The sequence below is a fragment of the Gymnodraco acuticeps genome, unplaced genomic scaffold (genome assembly GCF_902827175.1).
Source record: "Gymnodraco acuticeps unplaced genomic scaffold, fGymAcu1.1, whole genome shotgun sequence".
In the NCBI taxonomy this organism is placed as follows: domain Eukaryota; kingdom Metazoa; phylum Chordata; class Actinopteri; order Perciformes; family Bathydraconidae; genus Gymnodraco; species Gymnodraco acuticeps.
In genome coordinates, this window is record NW_022992351.1 from 9,719,818 (window position 1) to 9,738,780 (window position 18,963).

The following is an 18,963-nucleotide window of genomic DNA, read 5'->3' on the forward strand; positions in this document are numbered from 1 at the left end:
ATTTATTATGTATTTAGATACACTAAAAAGGTAGGGTACTAACAGAACAAGACAAAATCCTGGGTAAAATCAAAAATGACATAATAAGAGAAAATGTGTTCTTACATCGCTCCCCTGAACTATGCTAATAAAGTGTAAAATGCAGTTCTGTTTTAAACATTATCCAGTTTCAGAACATGCTGTACAACCAGACACTTACATATTGATATGAAGTGACTGATGTTTTTCTGGTTCTTCAAGGAAGTCCAGACACAGAACAAACAGCAATGAAACAAAAACATTGTCAGTTTGCAGGATCCTCAATCAGGTTATTGTAAAAGAACAGCACCTGAACATTGTTTATTCTAAAAGATTAAGACATTGTAAATCAATCAAAAATCTTGGTCTCTTTTTATTGTGAAATGTTTTCGACATCAGACAGTGGAAGTCATTAGGCTTGTTTGAGACAAGCAAGACCTGCGCAGACCTGCGCAGTTGCGATCAACGTCTTGCTAGTGCGTTGCATGATGGTTAGTCATTTTGTCCGACTTGCTCTGGAGGCCCGCCCACATGAGACTTTGAAATTTCGCGGGACAAAGACACCCGCAGCCTTGAGAGCGAGGCGCGGCGAGGCGGCGCAGTTGCTCTCCACGGGCTGCGGAAGCGAAATGCTTGATGGGAAACGGCTCGCTGGTATCTCGAGCTGAGCGCTCATTGGTGGTTTTTACCACGTGCTGCTGATGAAACTCTCCAATTGGCTGGCAAAAGTTTGTTGTTGTTTTGTGTCAGTTTTACGTCGCCACATCCATTCCCATTTTTCATCATTGTTCCACAATGTTTATCATCATGAAATTAATATCTATATATTTTATACTATACTGCTTACCGTTTTCATACTTTATATATCTTAGCATATTCATACACACTGTTCATACTGCTCACAGGCTGATATCTAGTGTATTCATACCCCTCACTGTTTATTCATCATTCAATTCATTCTATATTTTATTCTGTAGATGGTGTACATTACTTTTCACTTTACTGCTTGTTGCACCTGGTTAGAAGCTAAACTGCATTTCGTTGTCTCAGTACCTGTAATATGTGCAATAACAATAAAGTTGAATCTAATCTTGAGCAGGAACAAATGTATTTACTTAGTACATATCTGACATTAACGATTAAACACATGTGTGCATTCTTTATAAATGCAAACCGAGTCAAGCCGACTCCGGAGGTGGCGGTATGCACCTTAAAGTTGTTTGCAATCCGCCAAAAAACGGAGAGAAGAAGAAGAAGACGAAGCCGAAACCAGCTTGATGGTGCATACCGCTGCCTCCGGAGTCGGCTTGACTCGGTTTGCATTTATAAAGAATGCACACATGTGTTTAATCGTTAATGTCAGATATGTACTAAGTAAATACATTTGTTCCTGCTCAAGATTAGATTCAACTTTATTGTTATTGCACATAGGTCCGTGGTCCGTGTACTTTTTGTCAGTTTGATTTTTCGTTTTAAACAAAAGCCAAAAAACGAAAAATACCAGCCTTTTTCCGTTTTTGATTTAAAACGAAAAAACGGACAACCCAAGCCGTTTTCTCGTTTGTGTTATCTGAATCAAAAGACGGACAACGAGAAAACCTAATTAGTTTAACCTAGTTAGTTTGATTTAACGTTTGAACCAAAAAACGAAAATACCAGCCTTTTTTCGTTTTAAATCAAAAACTAAAAAACGGGAAACCAAAGCCGTTTTCCTGTTTATGTTTTCTGAAGAAGACCTAATTAAAAAAAACGGTCTGATTTTGGTTTTTGATAACAACTTCATTCAATTTTCCGTTTTGTATTGAAGAATGAAGTAAAGCAGTCCGGTGGACCGGTGGACCGGAAGTTAAAGAACATATTTCAAAATAAAAGACACGAGGATATGCTGTAAAAGTTAAATCCTGGAACCCAGAAGTCTGACGAGGATAAGTTTATCTCTGCATTCACATGCAGATATGCGTTTATAGAGACCAATACAAGTATGCAAGCTCTGTGCATAGCTTTATTTAGCTGACTTCCGGTTTGTACTGTGTCGGTAAATCCAGTGTCCAGCTTGCCATTGTGTGACAACCATAGACTGGTGACAGCGTCATGTTTGTTGCATACCTGCAAGATAAGATAAGAACTATCGCCCTACTTTCACCTGCACCCAGCAGCAAGCGGGAGAACGATATATCATACAGTCGACCCCTAAAACAGTTCACACAGTAAATGGAACAGTTGTTAATTTGTCCAACTAGTCTACATTATGAATTTGATGTTTGTCTAAACTGCCAATTTTATTTTTATTTATTTTTTATTTAACCTTTATTTAACCAGATAAAAGCATTGAGATAGAATCTCATTTGCAATGCTGACCTGGCCAAGAAGGCAGCAACGTTACACATAACACAAACATATAAAATACAGAGAACATAACTAAGAAAACAAAAGACAAAAAAGCAGTCACTACATTGAGCACATTAGGACGGTAAGAAGCTGACAGCTGAGTTAGAACAGAAAGACATGCAGGCCATAATCACTCGACGCTCAAAAGAGTGTGTGTAAGGGTTACATGAACTGAATTGAAACACTGTCCATTAGTTGATTAATAAACAAGACATTCAAGTCAAAGTTTTAGGCATTTTCATTTGTAGCACGCTGTAAATATGGACTATGAATGAACACATACAATGTGGAAACACACAAATAGGTTTATTCTCAATACTCATAACAGTATCAGACACAATGACTTTACTGAGAGTGAAGATGACATGAACATAGTTACTGTATGGTAGTGAAGACAACATACAGTATATTGCATTTACCTCTTCCTCTAACTCTCTCTCCAAAAGTGGCCTCCATTGTTGTGCACAACAAAGTGTTCAAGCTCAGGTTTCTAAGTGATCTAATTGGTTACATGGCTTTGAACATGTGCATTCTGGGTGCAGGGGCTTGATAATTGAGTGTGGTATTTCAGTGGCAGTGTTTTGCAAACAACACACAGACTGTCGGTTTTGAATAACGTGTCAAATGTAAATAAGAGTGTGTAATTATTTGGTCAATCCAGTGTCCAGCTTGTCGCTGTGTGACAACGTCATGTTTGTTGTGATATACCTACAAGATTTACCTGTGACAAATGTCAGCGATGTAAACAGAAATGTCGACCTACTTTCACCTGCACCCAGCAGCAAGCGGGAGAAATGTTTCAAGTTGTACTTGTGAAGTTACGTCTACAATTAGGAGGGTGAGTAATTAAGCTTTTATTTCTGTAACGTTAAACTTATTGTTTTTCTTCAACAAGTTTGACTACATTGAAAGACAGAGGAGGGACAGTATGTGCATTCTTAATGAACATACTTTGTATTTTAGTGTCAGGGTGTTATGCTACAGGTCCATGAGGACAGGCCCCACAGTGAGTTCAGGATGAAGTGTTGCTGTCTTAGTTACCGTCTGGCTCAACATGTTCCTGGGGATTTGGCTCATTTCAGACAGGTTAGACACAGCCAATAGTAAAACATCAACTTTAATATAACTAGCACAAGGGTACTAGCTACTCCCCAGAAATGGACTGACTGGCCTGTGTGTGCTGCACAGAGGTCACAGTTGTGTTTTGTTCCTGTTCTGTTGTTCAAGAGTCCTTTTTCTTCGTTCATAGTATAAAAGTAAATCAATTCATATCAGTATGTATAAGAAGTTGTAAGTATAGAAAACATTTAGGAAAAAATATATGACTTATTTACTCCTTAAAATAGCACAATGTTATTAAACCAAAATGTTACCCTAAAAGAAATAATACAAAGCAAACTGAATACGTATTTATTTTGTTTCTCTTCTTACAGGTGGGGCTGAAAGACTCGACCCCCGTTGAGCTGGAGCATCATGGCTGCAGGTGTGACGTGTGTTACTCTCCTGCTTCAGTCACATGACTCCCAGTGGGTCCCCAGTACTCAGCTGTACAGAGCAGAGCAGCAGTGGTACAAACCAAGAACTATGGCAAGTCTGAGAATAATGTCGTTGTAATTCAAATACTAAAACTACACATGGGATAGTTCTGGTCTTTTGAAGTGGGGTAGTGTGTGGTATATATCCATAATCAGTGTACTACCTACAGTAGTCGTGTGGAGAAACATATGGAGCCCCGGCACAGCAGAGCCATGTACTGCTGAGGACGTGGGCAAAAGCAACATTTATTTTCTCCACCAAAAAAGCTATATCAGTTTAAGTGTACATTATTTAATGCTAAAAATAGCGATTTTTTCCCAGGTGGGCCTTCATTTTTGGGTGGATAAAATAGGTTTTGCTGCTGTGTTTTTAGAAAAATGTGATTATTTGTGGCCTATTAAAGCTTTGTGCAATTACCAAGACACAAACTGGTACTTTTGGCACAATTATTAAACTCAAGTTGCCTTTCATCTATTGAACAGATATGGGTTAGCCCTACTAACCCTGCACCCAGAATGCACATGTTAAAATGATATCACTTAGAAACCTGAGCTTGAACACTTTGTTGTGCACAACAATGGAGGCCAATATTGGAGAGAGAGTTAGAGGAAGAGGTAAATGCAATATACTGTATGTTGTCTTCAGTACCATACAGTAACTATGTTCATGTCATCTTCACTCTTAGTAAAGTCATTGTGTCTGATACTGTTATGAGTATTGAGAATAAACCTATTTGTGTGTTTCCACATTGCATGTGTTCATTCATAGTCCATATTTACAGCGTGCTACAAATGAAAATGCCTAAAACTTTGACTTGAATGTCTTGTTTATTAATCAACTAATGGACAGTGTTTCAATTCAGCTCATGTAAGCCTTACACACACATTCCTCTTTTGAGCGTCTAGTGATTATGGCCTGCATGTCTTTCTGTTCTAACTCAGCTGTCAGCTTCTTAGCAGTTTAGACAAACATCAAATTCATAATGTAGACTAGTTGGACAAAATAATGCTTAACAACTGTTCCATTACTGTGTGAACTGTTTTAGGGGTCGACTGTATGATATATTGTTCTCCCGCTTGCTGCTGGGTGTAGGTGAAAGTAGGGTGACAGTTCTGTTCACATCGCTGACATTTGTCACAGGTAAATCTTGCAGGTATGCAACAAACATGACGTTGTCACACAGCGACAAGCTGGACACTGGATTTGCCAACACAGTACAAACCGGAAGTCAAGGAATACAATTATGCCCAGAGCTTGCATACTTGTATTAATCTATAAACGCATATCTGCATGTGAATTCAGAAATAAACGTATCCTCGTCAGCATGGGTGCCGGAAGCAGGGGGGCCAAGGGTCGTCAGACTTATGGGTCTTTTACAGCATTGCCATTATAGCCTCGTGTCTTTTATTTTGAAATATGTTCTTTAACTTCCGGTCAAGCGGACTGCTTTTCTTCACTCTTCAATACAAAACGGAACATTGAATGAAGTTGTTATCAAAAACCAAAATCAGACCGTTTTTATCTTGTTATCCGTTTTTGATTCAGACAACATAAACAGGAAAACGGCTTTGGTTTCACGTTTTTTCGTTTTTGATTTAAAACAAAAAAAGCCTGGTATTTTCATTTTTCTCATTTTTTTGGTTCAAACGAAAAATCAAACTAACAAAACATACACTTACCTTTTTTTAAATTAGGTTTTCTCGTTATCGGTCTTTTTATTCAGACAACAACAACGGAAAACGGCTTTGGTTTCCCGTTTTAAATAAAAACCGAAAAAACGGAAAAAGGCTGGTATTTCCGTTTTTTGGCTTTTGTTTAAAACGAAAAATCAAACTGACAAAAAGTACACGGACCCACATATTACAGGTACTGAGACAACGAAATGCAGTTTAGCTTCTAACCAGGTGGGTCCGTGTACTTTTTGTCAGTTTGATTTTTCGTTTTAAACAAAAGCCAAAAAACGGAAATACCAGCCTTTTTCCGTTTTTTCGGTTTTTATTTAAAACGAAAAAACGGGAAACCAAAGCCGTTTTTCCGTTGTTGTTGTCTGAACATATTTCAAAATAAAAGACACGAGGCTATAATGGCAATGCTGTAAAATACCTCTTTTTCTTCTGACGACCCTTGGCCCCCCTGCTTCCGGCACCCATGCTGACGAGGATACGTTTATTTCTGCATTCACATGCAGATATGCGTTTATAGAGATTAATACAAGTATGCAAGCTCTGTGCATAATTGTATTCCTTGACTTCCGGTTTGTACTGTGTCGGCAAATCCAGTGTCCAGCTTGTCGCTGTGTGACAACGTCATGTTTGTTGCATACCTGCAAGATTTACCTGTGACAAATGTCAGCGATGTGAACAGAACTGTCGCCCTACTTTCACCTGCACCCAGCAGCAAGCGGGAGAACAATATATCATACAGTTCACACAGTAATGGAACAGTTGTTAAGCATTATTTTGTCCAACTAGTCTCTACATTATGAATTTGATGTTTGTCTAAACTGCTAAGAAGCTGACAGCTGAATTAGAACAGAAAGACATGCAGGCCATAATCACTAGACGCTCAAAAGAGGAATGTGTGTGTAGGCTTACATGAACTGAATTGAAACACTGTCCATTAGTTGATTAATAAACAAGACATTCAAGTCAAAGTTTTAGGCATTTTCATTTGTAGCACGCTGTAAATATGGACTATGAATGAACACATGCAATGTGGAAACACACAAATAGGTTTATTCTCAATACTCATAACAGTATCAGACACAATGACTTTACTAAGAGTGAAGATGACATGAACATAGTTACTGTATGGTACTGAAGACAACATACAGTATATTGCATTTACCTCTTCCTCTAACTCTCTCTCCAATATTGGCCTCCATTGTTGTGCACAACAAAGTGTTCAAGCTCAGGTTTCTAAGTGATATCATTTTAACATGTGCATTCTGGGTGCAGGGTTAGTAGGGCTAACTGTTCAATAGATGAAAGGCAACTTGAGTTTAATAATTGTGCCAAAAGTACCAGTTTGTGTCTTGGTAATTGCACAAAGCTTTAATAGGCCACAAATAATCACATTTTTCTAAAAACACAGCAGCAAAACCTATTTTATCCACCCAAAAATGAAGGCCCACCTGAAAAAAAATCACTATTTTTAGCATTAAATAATGTACACTTAAACTGATATAGCTTTTTCGGTGGAGAAAATAAATGTTGCTTTTGCCCACGTCCTCAGCAGTACATGGCTCTGCTGTGCCGGGGCTCCTGTATGTTTCTCCACACGACTACTGTAGGTAGTACACTGATTATGGCTATATACCACACACTACCCCACTTCAAAAGACCAGAACTATCCCGTGTGTAGTTTTAGTATTTGAATTACAATGACATTATTCTCAGACTTGCCATAGTTCTTGGTTTGTACCACTGCTGCTCTGCTCTGTACAGCTGAGTACTGGGGACCCACTGGGAGTCATGTGACTGGAGCAGGAGAGTAACACACGTCACACCTGCAGCCATGATGCTCCAGCTCAATGGGGGTCGAGTCTTTCAGCCCCACCTGTAAGAAGAGAAACAAAATAAATACGTATTCAGTTTGCTTTGTATTATTTCATTTTGGTTTAATAACATTGTACTATTTTAAGGAGTAAATAAGTCATATATTTGTTCCTAAATGTTTTCTATACTTACAACTTCTTATACATACTGATATTAATTGATTTACTTTTATACTATGAACGAAGAAAAAGGACTCTTTAACAACAGAACAGGAACAAAACACAACTGTGACCTCTGTGCAGCACACACAGGCCAGTCAGTCCATTTCTGGGGAGTAGCTAGTACCCTTGTGCTAGTTATATTAAAGTTGATGTTTTACTATTGGCTGTCTAACCTGTCTGAAATTAGCCAAATCCCCAGGAACATGTTGAGCCAGACGGTAACTAAGACAGTAACACTTCATCCTGAACTCACTGTGGGGCCTGTCCTCATGGACCTGTAGCATAACACCCTGACAGTAAAATACAAAGTATGTTCATTAAGAATGCACATACTGTCCCTCCTCTGTCTTTCAATGTAGTCAAACTTGTTGAAGAAAAACAATAAGTTTAACGTTACAGAAATAAAAGCTTAATTACTCACCCTCCTAATTGTAGACGTAACTTCACAAGTACAACTTGAAACATTTCTCCCGCTTGCTGCTGGGTGCAGGTGAAAGTAGGTCGACATTTCTGTTTACATCGCTGACATTTGTCACAGGTAAATCTTGTAGGTATATCACAACAAACATGACGTTGTCACACAGCGATAAGCTGGACACTGGATTGACCAAATAATTACACACTCTTATTTACATTTGACACGTTATTCAAAACCGACAGCCTGTGTGTTGTTTGCAAAACACTGCCACTGAAATACCACACTCAATTATCAAGCCCCTGCACCCAGAATGCACATGTTCAAAGCCATGTAACCAATTAGATCACTTAGAAACCTGAGCTTGAACACTTTGTTGTGCACAACAATGGAGGCCACTTTTGGAGAGAGAGTTAGAGGAAGAGGTAAATGCAATATACTGTATTTTGTCTTCACTACCATACAGTAACTATATGTTCATGTCATCTTCACTCTCAGTAAAGTCATTGTGTCTGATACTGTTATGAGTATTGAGAATAAACCTATTTGTGTCTTTCCACATTGCATGTGTTCATTCATAGTCCATATTTACAGCGTGCTACAAATGAAAATACCTAAAACTTTGACTTGAATGTCTTGTTTATTAATCAACTAATGGACAGTGTTTCAATTCAGTTCATGTAAGCCTACACACACATTCCTCTTTTGAGCGTCGAGTGATTATGGCCTGCATGTCTTTCTGCTCTAAATCAGCTGTCAGCTTCTTACTGTCCTAATGTGCTCAATGTAGTGACTGCTTTTTTGTCTTTTGTTTTCTTAGTTATGTTCTCTGTATTTTATATGTTTGTGTTATGTGTAACGTTGCTGCCTTCTTGGCCAGGTCAGCATTGCAAATGAGATTCTATCTCAATGCTTTTATCTGGTTAAATAAAGGTTAAATAAAAAATAAAAAATGTTATTGCTAAAAATTAGCAGTTTAGACGGATTCTCTAAAGTACCGGGTTGCGTTCCGATAATCCAAAAATCAGCTCCTAAATTCTAACCCTATCTCCTATTCCTTGACCTCTGAGTGAAACGTCACAGGGTTAAGGGATAGTGGATAGGAGAATTCAAAAGGACTTAGGAGAAGAGACTGCTGTACTTTAGAGAATCCGAATGCACTTTCACTATCCGACGTGTTTATGATGCGCCAGCGGACGTCATGAATGTGCGTCTGCTGCTGTGGGGAAACTATGGAAACTACAGTTTTCTATACAGCGGACTACAACATGGATGTTTAATAAGAACGAGGGACTCATCTAGAAACTCTGCACCGTGCTCTGATGCTGTTGCTTTATGCTTTATGAACGTGGACAACAGAGAAACATATTCTTCATGACCAAAGTTGGAATTGAAATAAAAAAGGAAAGTGAAACTTATGCTCGTCACCCTCTCCCTCCGGTCCACATTAATACAAATGATCCCAATACGTATGATTGTATGAACTATTAAAAGATCTTAAAATCAATACAAATGTATTTATCATAAACGTTAGTCCTTAACATCTATCACTGTGTATATCACCATTCAAACATCTTTTAAAAGTTGAACAAACCCCACACAGCTCAGTAAAGACTGTGAGATGTTGACTTTATTTGATAATTTCAGTAAAAACTAACGTTCATATTTCTCTTTTTGATTATAATACTGATGAACGTTCAGACAAAAGCACTTTGGCAACTTACCACATACGTTTTAAAATGCTTAATAAGCACCGTAACTTTCATGATATCATTTCTCGGTCATAATCAGTTGTTTCCGTGAACGGCCGACTGTAGTGATGGCAAATGCTGCGGCTGCAATGCATTGTGGGGCAGCATTTTCTCCTCTCCTTTCGGTTAGGGAGGTCCAGTGGTCCCTAAGCTAAAGGAGGTTATAAAGGAAGTTTGAAACCTCCTTTCCTTTCATTTGGAGAATTGGAACGGCTGCGCTTTGTCACCAATCCTGTTTGTAATATACATGGATCGGATTTCGAGGCGTAGTCATGGGGGAGGGGGTCTGCAGTTCGGTGGACTAAGGATTGCACCACTGCTTTTTGCAGATGATGTGGTTCTAATGGCTTCATCGGTCTGCGACCTTCAGCACTCACTGGATCGGTTCGCAACCGAGTGTGAAGCGGCTGGGATGAGGATCAGCACCTCCAAATCTGAGGCCATGGTTCTCAGCAGGAAACCGATGGACTGTCCACTCCAGGTAGGGAATGAGTCCTTACCCCAAGTGAAGGAGTTCAAGTATCTCGGGGTCTTGTTCTCGAGTGAGGGAACAATGGAGCGTGAGATGGGCCGGAGAATCGGAGCAGCGGGAGCGGTACTGCAGTCGCTTTACCGCACCGTTGTGACAAAAAGGGAGCTGAGCCAGAAGGCAAAGCTCTCGGTCTTCCGGGCCATTTTCGTTCCTACCCTCACCTATGGTCATGAAGGATGGGTCATGACCGAAAGAACGAGATCGCGGATACAAGCGGCCGAGATGGGTTTTCTCCGCAGGGTGGCTGGTGTCTCCCTTAGGGATAAGGTGAGAAGTTCGGTCATCAGGGAGGGACTCGGAGTTGAGCCGCTCCTCCTTCGCGTCGAAAGGAGCCAGTTGAGGTGGTTCGGGCACCTAGTTAGGATGCCACCTGGGCGCCTCCCTAGGGAGGTGTTCCAGGCACGTCCAGCTGGGAAGAGACCAAGGGGTAGACCTAGGACCAGGTGGAGGGATTATATCTCTTCGCTGGCCTGGGAGCGCCTTGGGATCCCCCAGTCAGAGCTGGTTGATGTCGCCAGGGAAAAGAAAGTTTGGGGCTCTCTGCTGGAACTGCTACCCCCGCGACCCGACCACGGATAAGCGGGAGAAGATGGATGGATGGATGGATGGAACGGCACTTATCATGGCTGCCAGTGACGTACTTCCGGGTCATTTCACTCCGTTAGGAAGGTTCCTAAGCTAAATGGACTATTGGAATGCAACCCCGCAGTCTCTTCTCCTAAGTCCTTTTGAATTCTCCTATCCACTATCCCTTAACCCCGTGACGTTTCACTCAGAGGTCAAGGAATAGGAGATAGGGTTAGAATTTAGGAGCTGATTTTTGGATTATCGGAACGCAACCTCGATCTCTGTAGATAAATAAAGAACGACAGATGCGTAATATTTAATGCATGTGTAATATTTAATGGAGCCGAACCATTTATTACAATGCATTCATGTGATGACTTTCAAAGAGTAAAGCAAGCACTGCTGAATAAAGTATGATTGTATCTTTTACGAAACGTTTTTTTTTTCATATGGAATGCAGTTGGAGGTCAACCAATCACAGAGCTTGAGGCAAAGCGGAACAATAGCTGAGGATTCTGGGTAGTGTAGTGTTTTCGGCCATCCTAAACTCTGAACCAATTCCTCCTTACCAATGACCCGCTAAAAATATTGAAAACGTTGCCTGCTCCAGCCTTACTCACTTATGGCGCGTTTCCACTGCAGCGGGTAGCCCCGTTTAACCGTCCTCAAGCGGCCAGGCCGGTTTTTGGTGGCGTTTCCATATAGCCTAGTACCGGCCAGCGGGTACTTTTTCCCTCTTTTTCCGGCCTCATAAAATCGTGGTTCCCTCAGACCAGAGCCGTATAATAGAAGAGTTATGACATCTCCGTTCACTCCAATGGACCACTTTTTTACAGCAATGGCGGATCGTGGAGCCTCTCATTCGTTCCCCGGAAGTTAGCGCCAAGGCTAGCAGAGCGGTAGAGTTGCAGCATAATAACCGTTCGTGACGGACTTTTAAAGGTAAGAAGAAGTTTAAAGATTTATATTGCGGATATTATCAGTACATCTGATTCAAATTAACATGTGTATTAAAGGATGTCAGTGGATTATCCCTAAATCTACTGATTTAGGGAACGTTTACAGATAACAGATCAAGCTAGGATACCGAAGCAAGTTAGCAACAGACGTTGAACAACCTTTTAATTGTAAATTCCGTTCTCTTAATGTCTATTTGGTCCAACGTTGTTGAATTAGAGAAGAGGGGCTTCTAAACGGGATTGTATGCGGGGGTGGAGGGAGTTAAATATTAGATAAATATAACTTTGGTGCGTGTAAGAGTGAGTGTTTTTAGCAGAGCCATATTGTGTCCTTGTGATTATGTTGATTATTACCTGCCTGTATAATGTTGCAGCTCAGCTGATTTTGGATTGATGGCAAAGGGAGAGGGACTTAAGTGAGTGTGAAAACACAAGGTAAGTTTAATACTACTGTTTTATATAAGTAAGCATACTAAACATGTATTCTATCACTGTATTATATAAGTAATCTTGTTAGTAACCTACTGTATGGCAGGTGGAGGGGCAGTGATGTTACAGGTGGAGGAGCAAGACTGCAAACTCACAAGACAGAGAAATCAAAGTTTGTTCTCCAGAGAATAGGTTGATTTCACTTCCATTTTTTATTTCATATTTTCTAAAGATGTGGAAATGGCAACAAAAAAACACGTGAGAGCTGTAACCAAGACAACTGTAACAACAGGAGTAGAGAGCCACCAAGGTTTTTCAAGTCCCTCTCTTACTCCATTTTGCCAACCCAAACTTCCAGGTACATGACGGGACACCTTGCTTGTTTTTGTTGTTTGCTCTCCTCTGGCTGGGTGCTGGCAGGTGGAGGCAGTGATGTTGGCAGGTGGAGGGGCAGTGATGTTACGGGTGGAGGGGCAGTGATGTTAGCTGGGTGCTGGCAGGTGGAAGAGCAATGTTTAGTCCAAATATTTCCATTGCAACGGCTAATGGAAATGATTGCAGCTGTGGATCTGTTTGGGGGTTGCTGGATGTGGTAGCTTGGCTGCTGTTGTTCCTTTTCACCTTTTTGGATTGGCTCTTGTTTCCAAAATGGCCATCTTTTAATTTTATTTTTTTTCTGTCAATTCTGATTTGTTTTGCCTCAATTCTCAGCCTCAGCCGTATAAATCTTTTTACGAGTTTTTGTTGTACTCCACAGCATGACGGAAGCCTGCTGGAGAGGGCCTGAGCTTCTTTCTCCAAGACACCCACTGCGTTGGGGAGCTGCATGAGGGAGGAACCAGTCTTGGTCCTAAATAGTTCCTCAATTTGGTGAATGAAGTCAAAGGCTTCTTGGGAGGGACGACAAAGAGCACCTGCCTTGAAGTCTTTCAAGTCCACTAACAAGCTGTTGTCACCAGAAGGACTCTCATCATGGTGCTCTGTTGCAATTTTGCATTTTTCACAGATGCTGGCAAACTTGATGATTTTGTAGACGATGTAGCCTGCAAGATGGAAGAGAATACATTTCTCAGTTTTTGTGAGGTCAGGTGCTGCTGCTCTGTTCACCGCCATCAGCTGTTCCACTCTGACTGATGGAGTGATTTTTGGCTCCCCTGTGTCCAGGAAGTCTGCCAAAAAGCTACTGTGGTCTTCCTGGTAGCTCCCAGAGCTGATGGTGGTGAGGAACTGCCCCACAGATATGATTCTCAGTGCATGATGGAATTCCACTGGAGTTGGGACAGGATTTTTAGACCTCACACAGCTGAATGTATTTTCAAGGCAGTCTTGTGTGAACCTTGACGTTAACACAAACCTGTGTCCTTGTGTAAGCATCTCCTCTTGTATGGCCAAAATTGATGTTGTTGCCATTATCACCCCTGTTTGAACAGGCTTCCAACCTCCCTTTTGACCTATCTTTATCCCACGAAACAGATGGACGATGTTCTGGAGGAAGGTGATGGCCTTTTGGTACTCCTCCATCTTGAGCGTGCTCAGGGCTGTAATTGGATGGCGAGATGACATCAGATCAAACCAACGATCAACCTGCTCCAGGAACCACGCTGTCGTCAGGTATGACAGAGGGCGGTTTTCTTGCTGCACCATGTATTTCAGCCCAGCACTTGTAGCCTTACTGAACACATTTAGAGCAAGACCAACCTTCATCTTATCAAAGTGACTTGGCTCGATGGCTGCAGCTGAAAGATGGGGAGCTATTTTTAAGGCCATCCCTTCCTGAAAGGTCAATAAGTCCTTAATGGGGACCACAGAAACCTCGTTAGAGGGGAGGTTCTCTCTGTTAACAACATCCTCAGGAATTATGAAGACCTGCCCACGGACAAGGGCACTTTTAAAATTTTTTACCAGATGTGGGACATCGGGCATGAAATAGAGCTGCCTGTCTGGTTTTGCTGGATGTGGCACCGATGTTTTATTTTGGTCCACCCCAAAGGATTTCCACATGGCTCGGTTAGGGCTACCCATGTCGGTGGTGACATCAAGCACATGTAGCCCTATGGATGCTGCCCTCTGTATTATCTCAAGATAATGATTGGCCTGTACTCTGCTCCATTGGTAGAATTGCCAGTGTAATGATATGCCACTACTTGCTTCCACCGTGTTGTGTTTCCAGCCAACATAAACACACAAGCATGTGTTGCCACCCCTGTGTGACCTGGTAAAGTCACATCACCGTACAGTTTGCCTGTAATCATGTCTAACTCCACACTTGGTGTGATTGCCATTTCATCCAAGGTCAACACACACTCCCTTTCAAGGTCTGTCAATGTATCTGCCTTCAATTTTAGGAAATCAAAGACCTCTGTCAACACACCAGGCTCAAACTTAACACATTGCATCCTTCTTTGCAGTGTCCTTATTCCTGGAAGGGGAATCTTCAATTCCTGCAGAGTTTTGTAACCCGTTGGTCCGCTCGCAAAGCAAATTTTTAAAGCCTTCTTAATTGTCTCATTGCTCCATTTCATCCCCTTTGTGGTGAGTCTGCCTAATGCCTTCAGTTGGTCTTTTGAAAACGTTTTCTTATATTTCTTGTCCCTAATTTTCATTGTTTTCTTGAGAGCTGCATTTTCCTTCCTGATTTTTCTTAGTGCAGCCTTTGCTTTTTTGGTGATTCCTTCTTGGCTCTTTAATTTTCTCTTTAATTGTTGTAATAGATCTGTTTGAATGGCTGCTGGTTCCCTCGTATGCTGACTGGCTGCTAGTTCCCTCGTATGCTGACTGGCTGCTGGTTCCCTCGTATGCTGACTGGCTGCTGGCTGAGTGGGTGGTGTCCGCCCTCCCTGTCTCTCCTCACTAGCCATGTCCTCTCTTTCTTCACCCTCACTTTCCTTTCTCTCAGTCTCCTCATCCCTTCTTCCCTCAATCTTTGAGACTAATGTAAGTAGAAGACATGGCACTGTAAATGTTCGAACATTTAAAATATTATACCACTTAAAAATAAGAAATATTACTTTTGTTACTAAGAGTTCATACTTATTATACCTGTGTCACCTTTCACACTATAGCTGTGATCATGAGCTATGGGCTTTGTAGATACAGGTCCCGGGGTGAATCGTGGTGCAGGGGCCCTTCTCTTTTTGACCACAGGGCGATGCACGAAGATGGTGGGTATAGCCTCTGCTCTCAGCCTAGTCTTGCCCTTTTTTGTCTTGACAAACTGGTCTGCATCAAAATGTGCCTGCGGAGTGACTTGAGGTTACTTCACACACAGAACAACTCAGTTTTGTCTGCCCACATACATATTCCATAGTGGTTGAATACACAGTATTAGGAAACACTTTATACTTACTGGACATGTTATACTCATTACATACTGTATATAAAATATGACCAAGAATGTGAGACAACTTTATAGAAATTCATATCACATCTGTTACTGATGCCATTTGTCATACTTTATTAAATTCACAAATAATAAAGTTCCATAACTTCAGTTGGGAACAAAGACCACACCTTATCTCCCCAAGGCAATTTCCCATCCAATAGGTGTGCTATATAGGTGTGTATAACCTTTTCTCCTGTCTGTTTATCCCTCTTTCAGCACAAGAACCAGAGGGGGTTTCAATGGAGCCTGAATACCTGCACTGAGACCCTCACCCTGCACCCTGAGTCTCAACTCTGTGTTTTTCAAGCCTTTCCCTGTTTTTTTGTATTAAACAAAACATTAAGCTTTCCCAATGGTGTGATTTTCGTTTTGTGAAAAAGTGCAAATGCAGTGTTTGTATATAATTACCTCACATATTTGTTTGCTGTTGGTTGTGAAATTGCTCCTGCTGACTTGAGCCAGCCATTTTTTCCTCCACTCTGTGTCAGTGGGGAAGCCGTACATTCGTACTCCTTTCTCGGAGCGATTTGAGCATCCCCAGGCAGCACAGCAAACCATGGTGGCGACTAGGAGGCAGCACAGCAAACCAGGACAACACGGAGGAAAAGGCACAGACAAACTGCATGACATGCTATTCAATGTTTATTGAATTCCATGTATTTGCAATGGATGTTCCTAAAACAACACATTTAACATCATCATCATGCTGCTGCTGCTAGTCCTTTGATAGTCACCTGTCGGTCTCCTGTCCTTTCTGAAAGCCATAAAGATGACATTAGTCATTTAGATAACTTGTGTCCTCAATTACCATGGGATTACTGAAACTACCATGAATTTAAGAAAATGGTAGACATTAATCTAATCTGAATTTTAAAGCATTACTTTAGATCCCCTCCCTCTAAATATATCAATAAACATTAGAAAGTGATGCTCCTGACTACCATACAAGTTTAAGAAGATAATATTGGTTTTGAAGAATTCAAAGCTATAAATAAACAGCAACAGGCTCTTTAACCAAGGCACTGTTAGCCTACCATGTAAACTAGTTGTTCACACTAATCCTAATATTATCACTTAATATTAGCAAATTCTATTTTATTTTTTAAAACATATTGATGTAAATACATACACATATCGATTTGTTGTATACATATTGCAAATCAAAACCTTTATTCACTAATAATTACCAAAAATCGTAGTTCTATCTCCTGTTATCAATGCATTCACATTGCCCGCCATGAACTTCCGGGGAACGATCCTCGTCTACATGAACCACGTGACGATAACCGTTTTTGGACTTCCGTTGTCGTAACTCTTCTATTATACGGCTCTGCCTCAGACCAGGGCTGAACTAGTGACGTCAACACTCTCGACTGCTGATTGGTCAGAGAGAATCGTCACAAGATTGCGCGCGAGTTCATCCCTAGCGTCGCATATATATCTAGAAGCAAGCTTGCAGCATTTTTATACACAGCATTTTGTAAACGGAGGAGCTACAAAAATGGCTACTTCTAATAAGAAAAGCACACCGTGGTCGACCGAGGAGGTGACGACGTTCCTACATCTCATTGGGGATGATCAAATCCAGCGGGAGCTCGACGGAACAACTCGAAATGTGAACAAAAACAAAGCCGATCGCCCCGCCTACACTGCGTTGCTACCCCAGGTCCTAAACTGTAATGGAAATGCGCCACGGCCTGGGCCGGCCAGCGAGGCAGAGCGAGGACGCTTAGGGACGCTTAAACGGGGCTACCCCGCTGCAGTGGAAACGCGCCATTAGTTGCAGACAGGTAAAGCTGCAGAGACTTTGCTATAAGGAAAACATTCCACATTACAAGAAACGACTATGCAGTACATATAATCTGTTGAAAGCAGTTTGTGATTCTAGTTATAATGCATTCAAAAATAGTTTTTAGGTATGGTAACTTTGGGAATAATACACTAACGATCCTTGCAAATGTGAGTGATGAAATAAATTAGTAGTATTATGATTCTCGACGACCTTATAGTGATTATGAAATGCTGTATAGGCTATATATAAATACTGTATGCTTATTATACCTCAGTCAGTTAGAAAAAGGTTACAATTGGAATAGCAATCTGCAAACATTTCAAGGACAGATGTTATATGAGTGTTTGGATTTTCCTATGCAGTATAAGAAACATCTCTAGGTTTACACACATCAAATTTCATATTTTCCTGGGTGTATTTACTCATTGCCCTATATCCACAGTTTCAATGGAATAAAACAGCTGTACTATCATTGCAACACACTCTATGTTTGGAAGGGGTTGTCCCCAGACTTACAAGTACCTGGAAGTGGCTTAGCTAATAACGCAAAATAGCAATCTGCAAAAAATGATTGGGACATACGATACTTGCTGATGGAAAGGCTGTGATTTGGTTTGAACCTATATGAAATCCCCCTAGGTTTACACGATAGACTGTATATATAAAGAGGTTGACACAAATCAGATTTGATATGCTCCTGGGTCTATTCACTCATGTCACTCTCCATCCACAGCTGCAATGGAAAAAACCGCTGCACTATCAGTGCAACCAATTCCGAGTTTGAAGACCCTTGTGGCGGCACTTACAAGTAGCTGGAGGTGGCTTACACTTGTGTAAGTATCTTACATGTCTACAAAGTGTTGCTACCACACTTCTGCTACAACAGAAAGTTGCTAAATTTGAATTTTAAAAAAAGGCCATCATTGTTATGCTATCTATCAGTATATTCAAGTATTTGTCTAAAATCATTTTTCCTGTTCTTTCGCAGATCCTTCGTCGGGATTAGCTTCCAAACAATAAACCTCTTAACATACTGATATCCCTGTAATATAAGAAAGAAAACCCCATGGAAATGAAATGGTGCATCTCAAAGTTTTCCTCTTTTTAAATAAACATTCTTAAATAAATATGTCAGTTTGTCAATGTGTTCATTAGCTAGAGAAATGTCAGAAATATTACTGTTCTAGATATCTCATTGTATTAGAACACCAATATGGATTAGATCTATCCATAGATGCTGTATAAAAGTTTTGAAGGATTGAAAATAACTGCTGTATTCCCGCAGTCATCGCACAAATGATGTTATAGCAGTGTCTGTGTTGTTTTTGAATGTTTGTCAGGGTGGATCCATGGTCTTTTATCTGCAATCCGAATCTACCTATGGGTACAAATACCGTAAATAACCTGAACCTGGGGCAGTTTGTGTTCCCACATTGTTTGGCAGTTAGCATTAGCACTGTAGCTACAATGGCAAAA

General features: G+C 40.8%; 1 long non-coding RNA gene across 1 annotated transcript; it reads left to right on the forward strand.

Moving 5' to 3' along the window:
- The first annotated feature begins 17,442 nt into the window (after window positions 1–17,442).
- LOC117541782 lies at window positions 17,443–18,586 on the forward strand. Its single transcript, XR_004568347.1, has 3 exons — window positions 17,443–17,485; window positions 18,221–18,320; window positions 18,476–18,586. It is a non-coding gene; the product is annotated as an uncharacterized LOC117541782 (long non-coding RNA).
- Window positions 18,587–18,963: the final 377 nt, after the last annotated feature.